The sequence below is a fragment of the Rattus norvegicus genome, chromosome 4, assembly GCF_021556685.1.
Source record: "Rattus norvegicus strain SHRSP/BbbUtx chromosome 4, alternate assembly SHRSP_T2T, whole genome shotgun sequence".
NCBI classification, from domain to species: Eukaryota; Metazoa; Chordata; class Mammalia; order Rodentia; family Muridae; genus Rattus; species Rattus norvegicus.
In genome coordinates, this window is record NC_141537.1 from 62,303,079 (window position 1) to 62,319,600 (window position 16,522).

The following is a 16,522-nucleotide window of genomic DNA, read 5'->3' on the forward strand; positions in this document are numbered from 1 at the left end:
TTCAGACCTGTTAGCATCTCTACAGCAAACACTGAAGTGCACGGCTCTGAGGTACAGATCATCACAGCCTCTTGACTTGTCAACTTTTCCAACTGTCTCAAAAAGCTCATTTAAGCTCACCCTGCCTAACACTAAAACGACTATGTAAATGCAAAATACTCTTTAATAATACTCTTCAAAAGGTATATTATGAAAATTGGAGGTGTGATAAGTGGTTCAACCCAACTGACTAAATTTTCTCTCTCCTCTGCCTCTCCCTCTCTCTCTCACTCTCCCCACCCCCCCATACACACACACACACACACACACACACACACACACACACACACACACACCCCAACTACCCAAAATGAACTCTTGCTACCTGCTAAAAATTTAAATAATTTCATTAAAATCAAATGACTCCAACTTTTTTAAGTAGGATCAACAGGAAATAGAACAATGGGAGAGAACAAAAGGGAGAACCCAAGGAAAACTCAAGAGCAAGCCAGCAGCGCTCTGAGGACTGGGGGTCACTGTAAGCACTCACTTAGGGCCTGAGAGGGGGGCAGCAAGCAAAACCGAATTTATCTTAGAAAAGAAAGAAACATTACTCAGATAAATATTCAAACTCAGCTACAAGACAGGCTCTTAGAGCCAGACATACAAAGTGCACATAATACTTTCTAAATCAACTTTGGAGAGGGGAGAAAACCCACAAAACTGGTATAATGTGCTTTTTCTCCACTTCCCATGAGATTATTCAAATGATCTACATAAATACCAGTTAGCAATTATGCTATGAACACTAAATATTCTACAAAGGACAATCTTCAGAGGGCAGATTTACATAGGTCAAACAAACATTTTTACTAAAAATGATAAACAGAACCATCTGTATGCACATACTGTCCAAACATCCATTTAATAATTACAAGCTGGATAAAGAGTAGACACATTATTATTACATCAAATACGACAAAAGTATGTGATGATTACTATACTTAGCCTTGATAAGATACACTCAGTTAACCATTAGGGAATAATTCAATATATCAAAAATCTTTAGCTAGCCATTATATTTCTCAAAAGCAATAGAGAAATTTATGGTTATTTCAACACCGTTGTAACACTCCCGAATTGAGGAAAATATGTACCAACACGCTGACACATAAGAGGCTCTCAACAAGTGCTAATTAAATAAGATGGACTGGTTTTTGATTAGTCAGGCTAGAACCCCCCTCAGGCTGGTCTTGTGACCTCTGAATAAAATGTTAATAAGGTTGGAAGTGGCTTCTTCTCATATGGGACTGCATTTAACTAGAAATAGCAAACACTGAATGTTAATGTGAGAAAATTTCTATCCAAATGATTACTCTTATATGTCTATTTTATTAAATGCAAAGGCAAAGTATCAAACTGAGTTTGATGATGACAGGACTCTTGATATGCAAACCTGACTCTATTCTTGAATAAACACTCTAGACACAGTATTTTATCCCAATGACTGGCCCAGGGAGTGGTTCTATTAGGTGCAGCCTTGGTGGAGTAGGTGTGTCACTGTGGAAGTGGGCTTACGACCCTCACCCTAGCTGCCTGGAAGTCAGTATTTTACTAGCAGCCTTCAGATGAAGATGTAGAACTCTCAGCTTCTCCTGCACCATGCCTGCCTGGATGCAGCCTTGATAATAATGGAGAACCTCTGAACCTGTAAGTCAGCCACAATTAAATGTTGTCTTTACAAGAGTTGACTTGGTCATGGTGCCTCTTCACCTTCACTAAGACAACTGGATAGGTGAAGAAATGAATAACATATGATGTGCTTAGGTAGGAGTTCTAATGAGAAGAAACATTTAGATTTTATAGAAAATATATGTAGATTTAATAACTACTCAATGTTTTTTCTTTAGATTTTTCTTTTTTGTTGACTTTTATTCTATCCAGAAACAATGAGATAAAGAGCTTTATCAGTTGTCTCTTCTACCAGAAAGATGTATGTGAATGGGAATTCTTTTATTCCTATGTAGGGATGAACATTCCTCATGCCCAAGACATGTGCTTCATGTCCCACAGCACAAGTTCATCTGCTGAAGCACTACTTCCGATGGCTGTTGTTTTTAGTGTAGATATGCTTTTCAAGAAACAAGCAGACAACTGAATATTCTAATAAAACAGCCCACCAAAGACATGGCTAATTATTACTAGCTATGCTTTGAATTTATTAGATGTGATATTGAAAGTATGATTTTATTAATTTGTTAATTTTTAAAACAATGAAACGAACCGGGAAGCACAAACACCAGAAACAGTGGTACATCTCTGAGTAGCCAGATCCACGTGCCCTGGCTTCTGTGCTACTTTTTGTTTGTTCCCTCCATTCTATTCTCCTTCTTCCCTTCCTCCAGAATAAACTCTATGACATCATCACTTTCTGTTAATATGTTACACACGAAGTCACAGAATAAAATAAATTGTGATAACCAAAAGGCATGTAAAATAGAAGTTTCTAAATTTTACCCTAAAAAAAAAAAATAAAAAAGAGAAAACAAACAAATGAAAGAAAACAAAACAAACCCATTAAGGTGCACACAGCTAAGAGAAATACATATGGTAGTATCTCAGGATATCTTTAAGTTTAAAATGGTCTCTAATTAAACAGCAAGTCTCATATGAACAATATTGGAAGATTTCAGTGTTTTAACTAACTGCAAACTATCAGAGTTTACTTTTGAAAGGTTATACTTTTGAAGTAATATCCAGGTTGATAATTGCATGAAATATTGAAGATGCTATTTGATAATACAGAACTGTATAAGTATATTTAAAATAAGTATTAGAATCTGCTAAACTACAAAAGAGAAAAACTCATGGGGTAACCAATTTATATAATTGAACATTAAGTGAGACTTCATTTTCTCCTGTGTTGTGTCACTTTAATTGCTACAATTAAAATGTGATACACAGATATCACTAGAACCTCCAAAAAGACTATCATCACGAACTAAAGGAAATGTAACAATCTCACAGACAATCACAAGGCACAGCTAAGACAAAGAAACAGCACAAACATAAAACGATATACAAAGCCCAGATGCCATTATCAAATGGTAGGAATGTTTTGAAGTAAACACATATATCAAACTGAGGTTTCCTATTCAGGAACTTTCCTCTCAGTCATCCATCCAAAAGTCTCCCGAAAACTGATCTCATTGCTCTCTACTCTTGCCTTCTGTCTTACAGAAAATGTTATTACAGTTTTATCACCCACAGTCTCAACTCCAGATGATTTCTGGCTGTTCCAAAAAAATCAAATCTAGACTCAGCTGATGAAAATTTATGACCTTGGAAGACATTCTAAGCAAGTCTTTCTTAAGGCAATCCTTTAAAAAGGAGGGAGGGGCAGAAAAGACAACGGAGGAGCTTAAGCTTTGAGGAAAAAGCAGGTCTTAGAAATAAAAAAATAGTCACTTCCTAAAGAGGTGACTTTACAGAAAGAAGCACACTGTGAAACCTGGGTGCATTCTAAAGGAGCTCTCACTCAACTGCGGTCATAGTCTTTCAAGCATGATCCAGGTGTCCTGTGTTTATGTGACCACTAACACCCAAATCCAGAGGCCAGTATTAATATGGAAAATTGGCCAGTGTCAGTCAAGTAATGGTCAGTAATGGTCAAGTCTTTCAACATAATATAGAAATAGTAAGTTTGTTTTGTTTTGTTTCTTTTTTAGTTTTAAAAGTTCTTCTCGGGGTTGGGGATTTAGCTCAGTGGTAGAGCCCTTGCCTAGGAAGCGCAAGGCCCTGGGTTCGGTCCCCAGCTCCGAAAAAAAAAAAAGAACCAAAAAAAAAAAAAAAAAAAAAAAAAAGTTCTTCTCTCATTATGCCACTGACAATCAACTTTCTCACAGCTGAAACTTTAGAATGGCAAATCATATTTTGAAGGCATTTTCTGTAATTAAAGAAGGCTGCTTAGAGGCTGAGAATTTCTCAAGGATAATGTTGCCTTTCACGTCTCCCTTAAAGACTCAAATGGAAGGGAAATACTGATAGCAAGTACTGTAATTGGAATTTCGTTTGGTCTGTCACCCTTTTCTAAATTTATTTAAGAATTCTAGATTGTACTGACAACTTTTTAGCACCAACATCAAGGAAAATAATAGTTCTTGATGTTTCCACATAAATATACGTAATCAAAGACAATATGATTTATAACCGCAAAGGAGTTGTCAAGAAATATTAAATATCTGAATACTTCTTATAACTGGCTTCTCATCAGAATGCTCCAGTAATGGTTTGAAGACTATTTGGAATGTAGGTGTATGGGAACTCTATAACACTGATCCCACTTTTATCAATAACCAGGTCTCTGGTTTCTAGCGGTGCTCATTATATTCCCAGAGAAAGGGCCATTCTGAGTTCCCTTGATGCTGGGTGTGCATAGAATGGGACACAGAGTGATGATCGACCTCTGAAGCAGGGCCATGCCAAGCTCTACCCTTGTCCTGGTCCCTCCTGTCACCTGAAATGAGAACAAGACACTATGTTTTCCCTGGACTCTAAACAGATTGGACACTATACATGTTTTAGTCACAGTTCTTCCTATGATCCTACCCTCCTTTGCCAAACTAACAGAACAATGACAATTCCAGAAGGCAAAAATGCATAAAATCTGGAAAGGATTTCGAACTCCTATCAATTTTTAGCAGTCTTTTAAAAAATAACATATACAAGATAAACAAATGACTTCATGCAATGTCAACATTTCAAGAAAACCAATATTCATGCCTTAGCTCTAATTAAATGAGAAGTTAAAAAAATCATATTATGCGCTTCCCAACCATGAATAAAAATATTGAAGAATAAAACTTCTCTATAGGGGTCAAAGGAGCATTGGATGAAAAATATCCTATCAGGGCCGCTATAAAAATCATACAAGGGTAGCATTGAACAGCTGAAGAGACATTACAGGGAAAGAATTAAAAAACAAATACCAAACAACAGCCCTAGCCCTCCCATTGCCAGCTAAGTAAAAGGAAAAATATTCTTTTCTTGGAGACATAATTTGTCTTGGAAAAGGACTACTATGTGTTCTGCTCAACTCAAAATCCTGATGTAAACTTTAAGTATGAACACAAACATATACAAGTGTGCACGCATGCACACAGACACACACACAGACACAGACACACACACACACACATACAAACACACAATACTATATTAAAACAGCCATGAATGCATTCTAGAAGTACATGGCAGTTTCTGTATTTAAATGTTCTTTAAAATAACTAATTAAGAAAAATCACTGTAAATATTATTTTCAATTTTTAAAAAGAAAACAAACACTCCCTTTAAATGTCTCTGGACATTTAAAAAAAGATATAGCTTAATTTGCTCACTATAGATATTTTTATCTATATAGAACACAACTAACTGGATATTTACCAATAGTATGCAAAAGTGATATACTTTTTTTGCATACTACTGATATACATCCACTTAGTCGTGGGAAGTATATGTGTGTGTGTGTGTGTGTGTGTGTGTGTGTGTGTGTGTGTGTGTGTGTAAACCACATTTTACCTTACGAGAATGCCATCTTTTCCTGGCTGGCCACAACACAGAGTGTGAGAGGCAGTCTAAAAACACTGGCCAGAATAAGGCTTATCATGGGATTAATCCCTTAATAAAAAGCACGGCAATTTGTTTTTTAATTTTTAAATTAAACTTTTTATTTTAAAAAGTTTTTTAATTAACTATTCAGAATGCTTGAAAAAGTAATTCCCAGGTAGCACATTAAATGTTGTGAAATGCATTATACTTTGTGGTGTGTTGCTATGCCATTTGGGTTTTATCAAAATTACATTGGGGGAATGAAATCCATTTGTCTACATTTAAAATTCCTCATCTCTACAACTCAATATTTTCCTTCATGCATTCTAAATGCCCTAGTAGAAATTATTTTGAAAAGAAACCATTAAAGGTATGCTAATGACTCTGAATTGTGACAGATGCTGTGGGAACGAGCCTGATGGCGGAGGCGCAGCACCATTAACTATCTATCATAAAGTACTCTGGACTTGCTCATTTCCTTACTGCTGTGGTGCTCAAGGGGGCAGGAAAACAGCAAGAGTTTCTTTTTCTCAGGCAAAAATCATAAGCTGCTCACTTATTCTAATGTCATGATCCCCACTGTTTATCTGCATGATAATTAGGAAAATCAGAAGTAGTGAAATATTATTTTAACGTGATGAGAATCAAACCACTCTAAAGACTAAAGCGAAAGCCCCAAAATGCTTGATGCACTCTCTCTCTCTCTCTCTCTCTCTCTCTCTCTCTCTCTCTCTCTCTCTGTGTGTGTGTGTGTGTGTGTGTGTGTGTGTGTGTGTGTGTGTGTGTGTTTTAAAGGTAAGTACAATGCCAATCTAAATATTAGAGGCTCCTGAACTGAAGAAGCCATAGTCAGGTATGACGCCTATGTCCAGTCTTTAACGTAAAGATCAAATAAGAATTATGTGTCCCTACAAGAAAGCAACAAGGAAAGGGAGTGAGGATATGATGAGTAATGACTGCTATATAACATGCTTACCACACATTTTACATGGAGGATACTCAAAACCATTTATAAGCACCCAGGCCTTAGTCCAAACAAAAGTTCTTGCTATCCTAACACTGAGACTGCCCTAAATACCAGGCTGCATCAAGGTGTACCACAGGAAAGGTGGATGGGTAGCCTTTTCTCTCATGTCCTCCTCAATCAGCTGTTTAAGGAGGAACATGAAAGCCCTACATGTCCTGCTTCACCCTACAGTCTATACTAGTGCATATGTACTTTCTAACAGCTCATAAAGGGATTTTGTTTTTGACTTCGCACTCTCCCTCACCCCACTGCTGCATACTGAGCCCTGGGCATACTGGGTACACACTCTACCCCTGACCTACAACTTTAGCCTGCAACAGATAATATTCTGTCTTGTTTTTGTCTAGTCTAGTCTTGTTCTTTCTGTCAGTATGTATTAAACCCAGGGGCCTCTTTTATGCAGGGCAAATATTCTAGAATCGAGCTACAATCCCGATTGCTGCCAAGGGACTCAAATGACTAGATAAAACTTGAACACGTCACCCCCAATCATACAGCTCTCTCTTTGGTGTCTGCATCCACAGCTGAAAGAAGAGCAAAAGGCAAGGACAAGCTCATAGCTTTAGAAGTTGGCCACAGATCTTAGTAGAATCCAGAAGGAAGGGAAGCACAGTGAAGAATTTAACAATCAACAAGCCACCCAGGAATGGAGCACTTACGTGTAAGGGTGAAAGTATTCATGTTGGCCATGAATGGGTGGATAAGTGACTCGTTCACTTCTACTTCAGGCAGTATGAGGCTTGCTGATCATGGGTGCCTGATAAAAAGTATTACAATACCCAAGGCTCAAAATCTGCACTAACAATTTGCCAAAGGAGTCAAGTTACAAACAAACTACAGTAAACCAAGTGCTTATTACTCACAATTTCAAATGTCCACCTTCTCAATAGCTGTTGGCCCCTTGGCAATAAAGAAAAAAATGGGACTAGGAGATAACAATGAAATACTGCATCTTTAAAAAGACCTTTGAGGTACTCCAAAGAGGTCTCTTACAGCTGTCTAGAAAGTAGCCGTTACAAGCATGTGGAAATAAACTCAGTATTATATGCACTTCATTTTCCCATTCGCTGCCTACTCTGGCCAGTGAACAGACTATTTAAATGGCAGGTCCTTCGTTTACATATAGAAGCCCAAGAACTAATGTCATCTGGGCTCTTCATCACAGGAATCCCTTGGTGACACTTCATAAAACGAGCTGTAGGGAGTACATACTACATAATTTCTAACAGCCTTCCTAAGTGATTATAACCTTCTCAAATGTTACACATTTAATAGATTGCCAAGAGGCAGATTTAATGAAGACTCTGAAGATACTAACCACAGCATACAGATTCTGGGCCTGTCACTTGTCTACTTCTAAGGAGCTGTGTCACTTGCCCAGCGAGGTTCCTGCACCTAGAAACACAGTTCTACCACTTTCCACACCGTCCATAAGGGCTCCAGATCTCATGTTCTATTGCACAGAACAGACTTGACATCTGCTTACCCAGAGCTGTGCAGAATGGGTACAAATCACCATTAGCCAAAGATTTGGTCTAGGGACCAACCAAAGAACTTCTCAGTTGAATTTCCCCGGCTCTTACTAACCATTTCTATTCTGCTAGCTATTTCAGGGGTTACAGGAAAGACCTATCCTCAAGTTCTGGCCCTTATGGGAACAACAAAATTTCTATCCAGTAAACAATAAAGAGTACCTACAGAGTGTAAATTGAGTACTGAAATACAAGTATAAACAACATTTGCCTTTTCTGTTTATCCCACCCCAGCAACAAACTCACTTGTCAAAATGAGAAACAACATATACTTAATCAAACAAACAGAAGGAGAGGACATAGGTAAGGCAACTGTATTTTCTGGCTTGCCTGGGATATCCCTGTTTCTATGTGTATCCTCATAATGATTAAGAGCCTCCTGTTACCCTCCCACTCTGGATTATTATCAACTTAGCCATGAGAAAATTACGATCAGTGGTTTCTGGGAATACAATGAAGTCTATGACCTGAATTAGGAAGACAGGAAGCTTTAGGGAAGTGTCAATTCTATGCTTCAACCTAGAAGATGAAGTTAAAATGACACCCACATCATGTTCAGGAAAGATTAATGACAGTCATATTTGGTATATGACAATATGCAGCATAAACACTGAAAACCTCAGAAGAACTATGCTCTTCTTCTGTCTGTGACACAGCATCTGGCAGAAGAAGCATAAAGCCAATGGGTTAACAAGCACAGAGTGCAACCTGATTGAAATGAACTGGACAAAGCAACACTGTGTCACCCATGTCCTATGGCACAATTCTGTTGTTTGAAGAGGACTAAGCTCTATTTTGTTGGCCCTACAATTTTATGAAACTGTCAGTGGTAGATCCAAACCCTTCAGAGACAGGCTAGGGGTCATCCAAGCACAGTGAGAAGGGGTGATACAGTAAAGGAAGTGGCAATGTCAATACAATGTCGCCATAGTCCCCTCCTGTGCTGCCCTCTAGAATAAGCCTAACTGTTCAAGGCACCGTCCCCACAACAGTCTACAATATCCCACCCACGGAAGCCAACAGGGTAGCAGCAGTCTCGCCACTGAGGGCAGGAGTAAAGCAGAAACTTCCATTGTGAGCAGTATCAGGCTTCCCTCTCCATTGACCTGTGCTTTCCAGCAGAGTGAAGCCCACTTTGGCCTGACTATTATCATAGATCATGTATAGGACAAACACTGCTGCTTGCCCTAGGGTGTCCACAATTTCCTCTGGGATGGAGGTGTAAAGTGCACCACAAGCGTGCCTTTGTCTCTAGACTGGAAGGCATGGAGAAATCATACAAAGTGCAAATACAACAACCCAAGAGCCAGCAAAAGCCCCGTTCTACAAGGGCCAATGGGCAGAGCCGAACAGAGTCAAACGTTCCCAAATGTTATCACTGCCCGGGTACATCACAAGTTTAAATTGTGAAAGAAACTTTCCCTGAGAGGGCAGTGGCAGTGGCAGTGTACATCTATAATTGCAGCAGAGGAAGGAGGAACTCTGTAAGTTCAGGGACAGCATAGTGAGTTCCAGATCAGCCAGGGCTATAGGAAAAGGGGTGCCCGTTCTTCAATTTATTCTCCTCACTTTCCCAAACAGACAATTACACAGCTGTGGACCAAGACCTCACCCCACAGTTGGCTGTCACTGTTATGCTTTCCTGTCTCTGCTGTCACAGTCCAGCTTTCTACATCATTCACAATGCAGGGCAAAAGTATGTCCTAGTTTTTCATATACAAAGTACAGACTGTTAAAATCCATTAAATGTGTTGATTCAGTTAAGACTATATCGTCCAGATGTTTGTTCAAATACCAATCATAGCTAAAGCTGTCAAGTTGGGATATTTTGTTTTTGTTTTCTAAGATGAAACATTAAACTCAGTACACTTTGAATAAAACACCTCTTCCATATTGAGCATGTGACTATACTATTCCAAGTGGGAGGGTTAATACTGGTTGTCAATTTGATAGTATCTGAATAACCTAGGAGACAAGCCTCCAAGCACATCTGTAAGGGATTACTAGGATTAGGTTAACATTACATATTGTATATTAATATATTAATGTATACTATGTTGTATTATAATAATATATTAATAGCCCTAAAGAAGGGCTAGTCGCTAAGCTGGAATCCTGGGCTGTGTAAAAAAAGAAAGAAGAGGAGGAAGAAGAGGAGAAGGAAGAAGAGGAGGAGGAGGAGGAGAAGGAAGAGGAGGAGCACGGGGAGGAGTAGCAGCTAGCTGTACAGGTGTTGCTCTCTGCTTCCTGCCAATGAATATGAGGTGACCAGCCACCTCACATTCCTGCTTCTGTGACTTTCCAGCTATAACAGGCTGAAACCTCAAACAACCTCCCCTTAAATTGCTCTTGTCAAGGTATTCATACCAATGAGAAAAGTAAACAATACACCACAAGACATAATAAAAAGAGTTGGGCAGAGTTTACTCAAGGTGAGCCGTGATGGTAGGGACTTGTCTCCCCCACAGGGAAAAACTCGACTAACCTACAATTCTAACAAAACGAAAAAAGTACAGACTTCAACCAAAGGAAGTGGGGATATTCCCCGCTCTAAAAGACACACAAAGGAATATCAATCACCTGCAACTCAACCTTTAGAAGAACTGATGCTCTCTTTGAGCCTCTGCCAGCCAGCACCCACACACACGGCACTCACTCACAGTCATGAACATAAATTCATAAAAAAACAAAAACAAAAAACATAATACCTGTGCATTCCCTGAATTTATTCTACCCAGAAGAAACAGACCTAAATGGGGGAGAGGGCAAAGTCATGCTCAGTGAAAATCTTTGGAGGAGATGTAAAGGGTGTCAAATCACATCACGTCTCCACCTGTAAGCAAAATAAGCTCTAGGTCCCCAATAAGGCTATACCAGCATGCTCTAAGCGATCTCAGTCTGCTGTGAACCCTGTAAGAGCATTCCATTAATACGCCATGGCCAGTACTTGCTTCTGTCCTAGCTTCAACAATGAGGTCTTTTGTACAGCTTCTGGTGACAGATTTTAATAGAAATGCATGAATGGATTTACAACTGCCGTGGATCAATTTCTAGTTATTTTACAATTATTGATCAGAGTCTCAAATAGGCTTTGCTACTTGCCAGAAAAAAAAAGCTAACCCCCTTGTTCATAAATCTTGAGAAAAAGCCAAAGAAACATGAAAACTGATATATTCTGGAAACACAGCATGCCAAGACAAGATTATAAGCAACACAGAGCTCAGAATCAAGAACCAAGCCTGAGAAATGTGCCATCCTGGCAATCACCCGCCCTTACAGCAACCACCTTTGTTGAGATTGGAATTGGGAGTTTTTTCCATTCAAATAAAAGATTTCTGTCAGAGTGAATATATTTTAATCCATCACATGCATTTGTATCATATCATTTACAAGGACAGAACCTGACTACTTCACAAGTTATGCTGTTCTCTGGGCTATTGTTCCCAAGGCTCACTATATATGCCCCACCCCCACCCCCCACCCTCACCAAGAGACGAGAGAGGTGGGGGAAGCAATAGTATAGCATACACGCCAAGCATATGTACTACTATGGCTGTGTCTTGGAAATGGAGACATACAAGATGGAGACTAGCTAAATATACAGCATTCTAAATGATGGTATTTAGAACTTGTTCTTTTTGATGCCTTTAAGGTTGGAACTGAGCCAGTCTCTTTATAATAAACTGAGTTCCATAAGGAGGTTAAAAAAAATTATAAGTTTGAAAAACCCATATATTCTGTCACCCATGCATGACAGGAAATGACAAGAAACATTCTAAAGATGCCACTGTCCATATGTTGCAAATTTAAAATGGGCAAGGGAGACCTAGAAAAGAAAAGAAATGTCAGAAATGGGAAAGACAGACAATACAATGGTCAATTAAAGCTTAACAAATAATTTTTATGAGCTGAATATATGAAAAAGAAAATAAAATTTTGAAAAGATGAACTGTAGTGCTTATAAGTAGCGAAAGAGTTAATCTACCATATAACAGAAACTCAAGTCACAATTTCTTTTTCTCCTCCATGGTCTTTATTTTCCAACTGCCTTTCTCAGGGTATAATTGACAAATAAAATTTACATAGACTTCAGGTGAACAAGCAATGGTTTGACATATGTATGGATTGTAAGCTGATCACTATAATCACACTCATTTGTAGGTCTGTCACATTACAGTTGCCTCCTGATAGATCCAGTGTGCGGTGTGTTATTGCAGTAAGTATGGCCTATGCTATACAGTAGATACAGAACCAATTCACGGAATAGCTGCAGTGAGCACTATCACCTCATCTTCCCCAGAAAGACTCTGGAAATGGCTACTGCTACTTCTGCAGTCAATGCTGGGAACTAACCTATAAAACCAGTCACCATCTTTCTGTGCCAGGCTTACATCATTTGGAATAATGCCTTTCAGGCTCCCCATATTGTGGCTGGCAACACTTTCATTTCAGGTCCCCGTACTGCTACAAACTCAGGGCATGTGGCAGTCATTTTGAGGTATAAGTAGACCAATTTCTGTTCACACCTTAAAATAGCTATTTTTTTCCTTAAAATTCCCATTATTTTGCTAACAAAGTATTGAGACCTCATTCAAAGCAAACAAGCATTAGCCAAAGACCTTTTCCTCTTCTTTTCTACAAGGAAACCCTGAGTCTGACCCCACCTGCACAGTGGCTAAGAGCGCCCATACTTGTGCCTAGGACCAGAGCCTTTCGACCAATCAGAGTAAGTCTTCAATGACAAAAAATCCAATTACCCAAGAAAATAAAAGCTTTCAACTTTAACTATTTTTCTTATTTTGAAATGGGCTTTTTTAATAACTAAAGAAAATTAAAACAGACGTGACTCCTGGAACTGGTAGCCTATTCATGAAATGAAATTACTTTAGGAAAAGCCAATTTATAAATACGTAGAACTCCACATTCTCAAAGAACCTCTGTATTTATGTATTTATTCATCAAGGTAACAGACTTGAAAGAAGGACATTAAAGACTCTGTCTTCATTTTAAGCAGATGGAAACAAAGGGCATAAAGGAAAGGAAGCAATTTGCCTAAAATTACATGGAGCAGAACCTGGAAGGGAGGGCCAGAGAGGAGGCTATTTCGGATGAAATTACTACTCAAAACCTCTGCAGAAACGTAAGAATGGAGCTCGCTTTCTAATGGCGTTTAATGATATAACTTGGATGCCTGCAATAGCATTTTTGGTTTATAAAAACAAAATTCCCAAAGCGTTTATTTTGCCACAACTTGCACTCAGTATAAAGAATCTCCCAATGGCAGCAGCAGCAGCAGCTCATGAGCTGAAACTGAGGACCTTCCTAGTAGTCCTCCTCTTGGCAAACTACGTTTAAAGTGGGATCTGGGGATACACTGGGCACATGCGGTCTGGGAACTGGATATATATATATACACACCAGCCTCCATGAGGGTGAAAGAACTGAGAAAACCAGAATCCAGACTGAGGGTTAAAACTGATCAATTTCTTTAGTTTCCACAATAATACTTGGTCATCAAATTTGTAAAAACAGAACAATTAAAATATGACTCTGAAACTCATGCAAAGTGATTCTATGTACATGTTTATGCACAACATAAGATGTCACAGCTATTACACAGTATGTAAGTACAGATTTGTGTGAGTCTAATATGCATACTTAGGTACAAAGAAAGAATCAGAAAGGACTAAACACAGCTGAATCTAAGCTGAGTTTGCTATAGTATTGTCACAGTTTTAGTGTAAGAAATTATCTCACGGAAAAGGTTAAAAATTAATTTTAAGTGTGTCATTCCACATGCATTTATGTATATACTAGAAGTACCAATTATTTTAAAACTCTAAATGGTTTAGTCAGAGGTTGCTGTAAAGTTATTTTTAAAAAGACTTTCTTTTACCTCACACTAGGTCCAGCACCACAGTGCCCCAAGATATTTGGTAGACTTCTTCTCTCAGTCAGCAAAGCCTCTTGCCCGCTCTGCTCTATCCCATATCACACTGTGGAAGGCTTCTCTCTGAGCCTGGCAACAATCTCTCTACCCATCCAGATCCCAAGGCAGACAGCCATCATGCCAGAAATATACCTCCCAATTCCATGGCAGGCTACTGTATCTAGCCACCACATACTCTCTTAAACTTAAATTGCCACATGAAAGAACACACAACACAATAACCTCTGATCCAATTGTTAAGATATGCCCACCTAGACATACAAAGCCCTGTATACATCCATCCCCTAAGTATATTCATAACAACCTGTAAATGTGCAGAGAGGAATCTTAACATCGGCTTCCATGTTCTCTCTGCTTCCTTCCCTTGCTCCAGTCTCCTCCTCTAAAACTTTTCTCCCACCCATCCTTCCTTCTCGTCCAATGACAGGCCTTGTTCTATCTTGTACCTGCCTTCACCTGTATGACATCATCCTACAGTGAGATGCACAATGTACACACACATGCATGCATGCACGCACGCACACCCACACGTGCACTGATATTGATTGAGACCAGGTCAACCTCAGATGTTAATCTTCAAGCGTCATCCATCTTGTTGACTGAGACGCTATCTTTCCTGGGAATCTAGGGGTCAACAATTAGGTCTGTCTTTTTACATGGATGGTGAGGATTGAACTCAAATCCTTGGGTGTGCACAGCTATCTCCCGGCCTCCTACGTATTTCTTACAATGCATTTAGTTTTACCACATTAAGAAATAGTCATTACACATTACTTACAGCCATGCACACCTTATCTAGCAATTTACATCCTTAGCTTTTAATTTCTGAACTAAGACTTCGTGGGAAGAGAAAGGGCAATTGGAAAACACAATGATGGTTCTGTAATGACATTCCTACTTTGTTTCTTTCATCTTCTTTCAAGTAAACTCACTGCCAAAATAGTCAACGGGAACATTTTTCAAACTATTCAGAGCTTCAGCTTATAAGATAAAGCTCTTATATTTTTTTCTAAAATTTTTCAAAAATTTTAATTTTTAAAAAAAAACAGAAAATTAATAAAATCCATTCTATGAGTAATGAATGCTAACATATTACTTTTAAAAATAACCTACTACAGTAACAGTACTTTATTCTCCTAAATTGACATACTGTCACACACACAAAAGTCTCATCTCTTCTCCTTCAAGGATTTTACACCACAGAGAACAACAATAGCAACCGTTTGTCTTTTTATATATTTATTCTGAAGTTGGAAAATGGGAACTGGAAAAACCAGGTCCCTTGCATACGTATCAATCTCTCCTGAAGCACAGCACATCACACCAAGAGATTTATAGTTAAGAAAATTCTTAAATGGCTATAAGAATAAACAGAGCATTTAAAGACTTCCTGTAAAGATTCACGTAAGGTAACTATTTTAATACTAAAATGGCTTGTTCAGACTTTATAGTTTTATAGTATACAGCTCAATGCCTCTATGTTACAAAGATTATCCTAAAACCCAGTTAGTACAGGGGTTCTGAATATAGTCCTCCAAAACTAGACAAGACTCAGGCTGGCCCAGTGATTAAAGCATCTGCCCTCTAGTCCAAGTGGCCACAGTGCTATACCTTAGTACTTCCTCTGCATGTATAACAACACACTGCTTTTACTTACAAATTTTATTTATGCCTGAAGTAATTCCTGCTTTGACCATTTACCTGTTCCTGAATTATTCTACTCCTTTCTAATATAAAGAATCAATTCCACTAGAAGTTAAAATAATAATTAACTAAAATTAACCGATTATTGAAACTGAGCCCAAAATAAAAGCCTGGAAGCTCAGGAGATCTGCATTGTAAGCCAGAGTCTGCTTTTGTGCAACGTTTTGGTTCACTGTTGCTTGTAATATTTACTTCATCATCAACAGGTACGATACATAATCTCCCACAGAATACACCAAGTGAGACAAGGGATTTCAAAGTTTCTGTTAAATGATAAGTAACTCAAACAAACTCAGATTGTTTGGGCTATGATTTTGGCCATGAATAAAACTTATGTTACAGTACTAACTAGATTTACAGATAGGATGGCAGATCAGCTAGCTATGCCCCAGTGAATCAAGTATGCATTCAAAGGAAAGGTATTTTAAGCTTAAATCCAATGGCACCTAAACTAGGTGCACATGGTGGAACAAAGAAATTCTAAACAGAGATGTTTAATTTCTAAGCGCAAAGTGTCTAAGTCTTTTAACCTCCTCTAATAAAAGAGCCCATGACATGGTCTATGATCTTTGTCATCAGGACAATACCAAACAGTAATTGCAAAGTTGGTATGTGGAACAGAGGATCTCTGTTTGCGCAGGGTAGGGGACCTGGTAGAACCACTGTCATAAAAGAATGGGTAAACTACCTAAAAACTCTAAATGTTTAATCAACAAATCTCTC

The 16,522-nt window shown here is 38.5% G+C and overlaps 1 protein-coding gene across 8 annotated transcripts in view; it reads right to left on the reverse strand.

Moving 5' to 3' along the window:
- Chchd3 (coiled-coil-helix-coiled-coil-helix domain containing 3) overlaps nucleotides 1–16,522 on the reverse strand; it is a 256,469-nt gene that overhangs the window by 135,077 nt on the left and 104,870 nt on the right. The window lies entirely within an intron of this gene.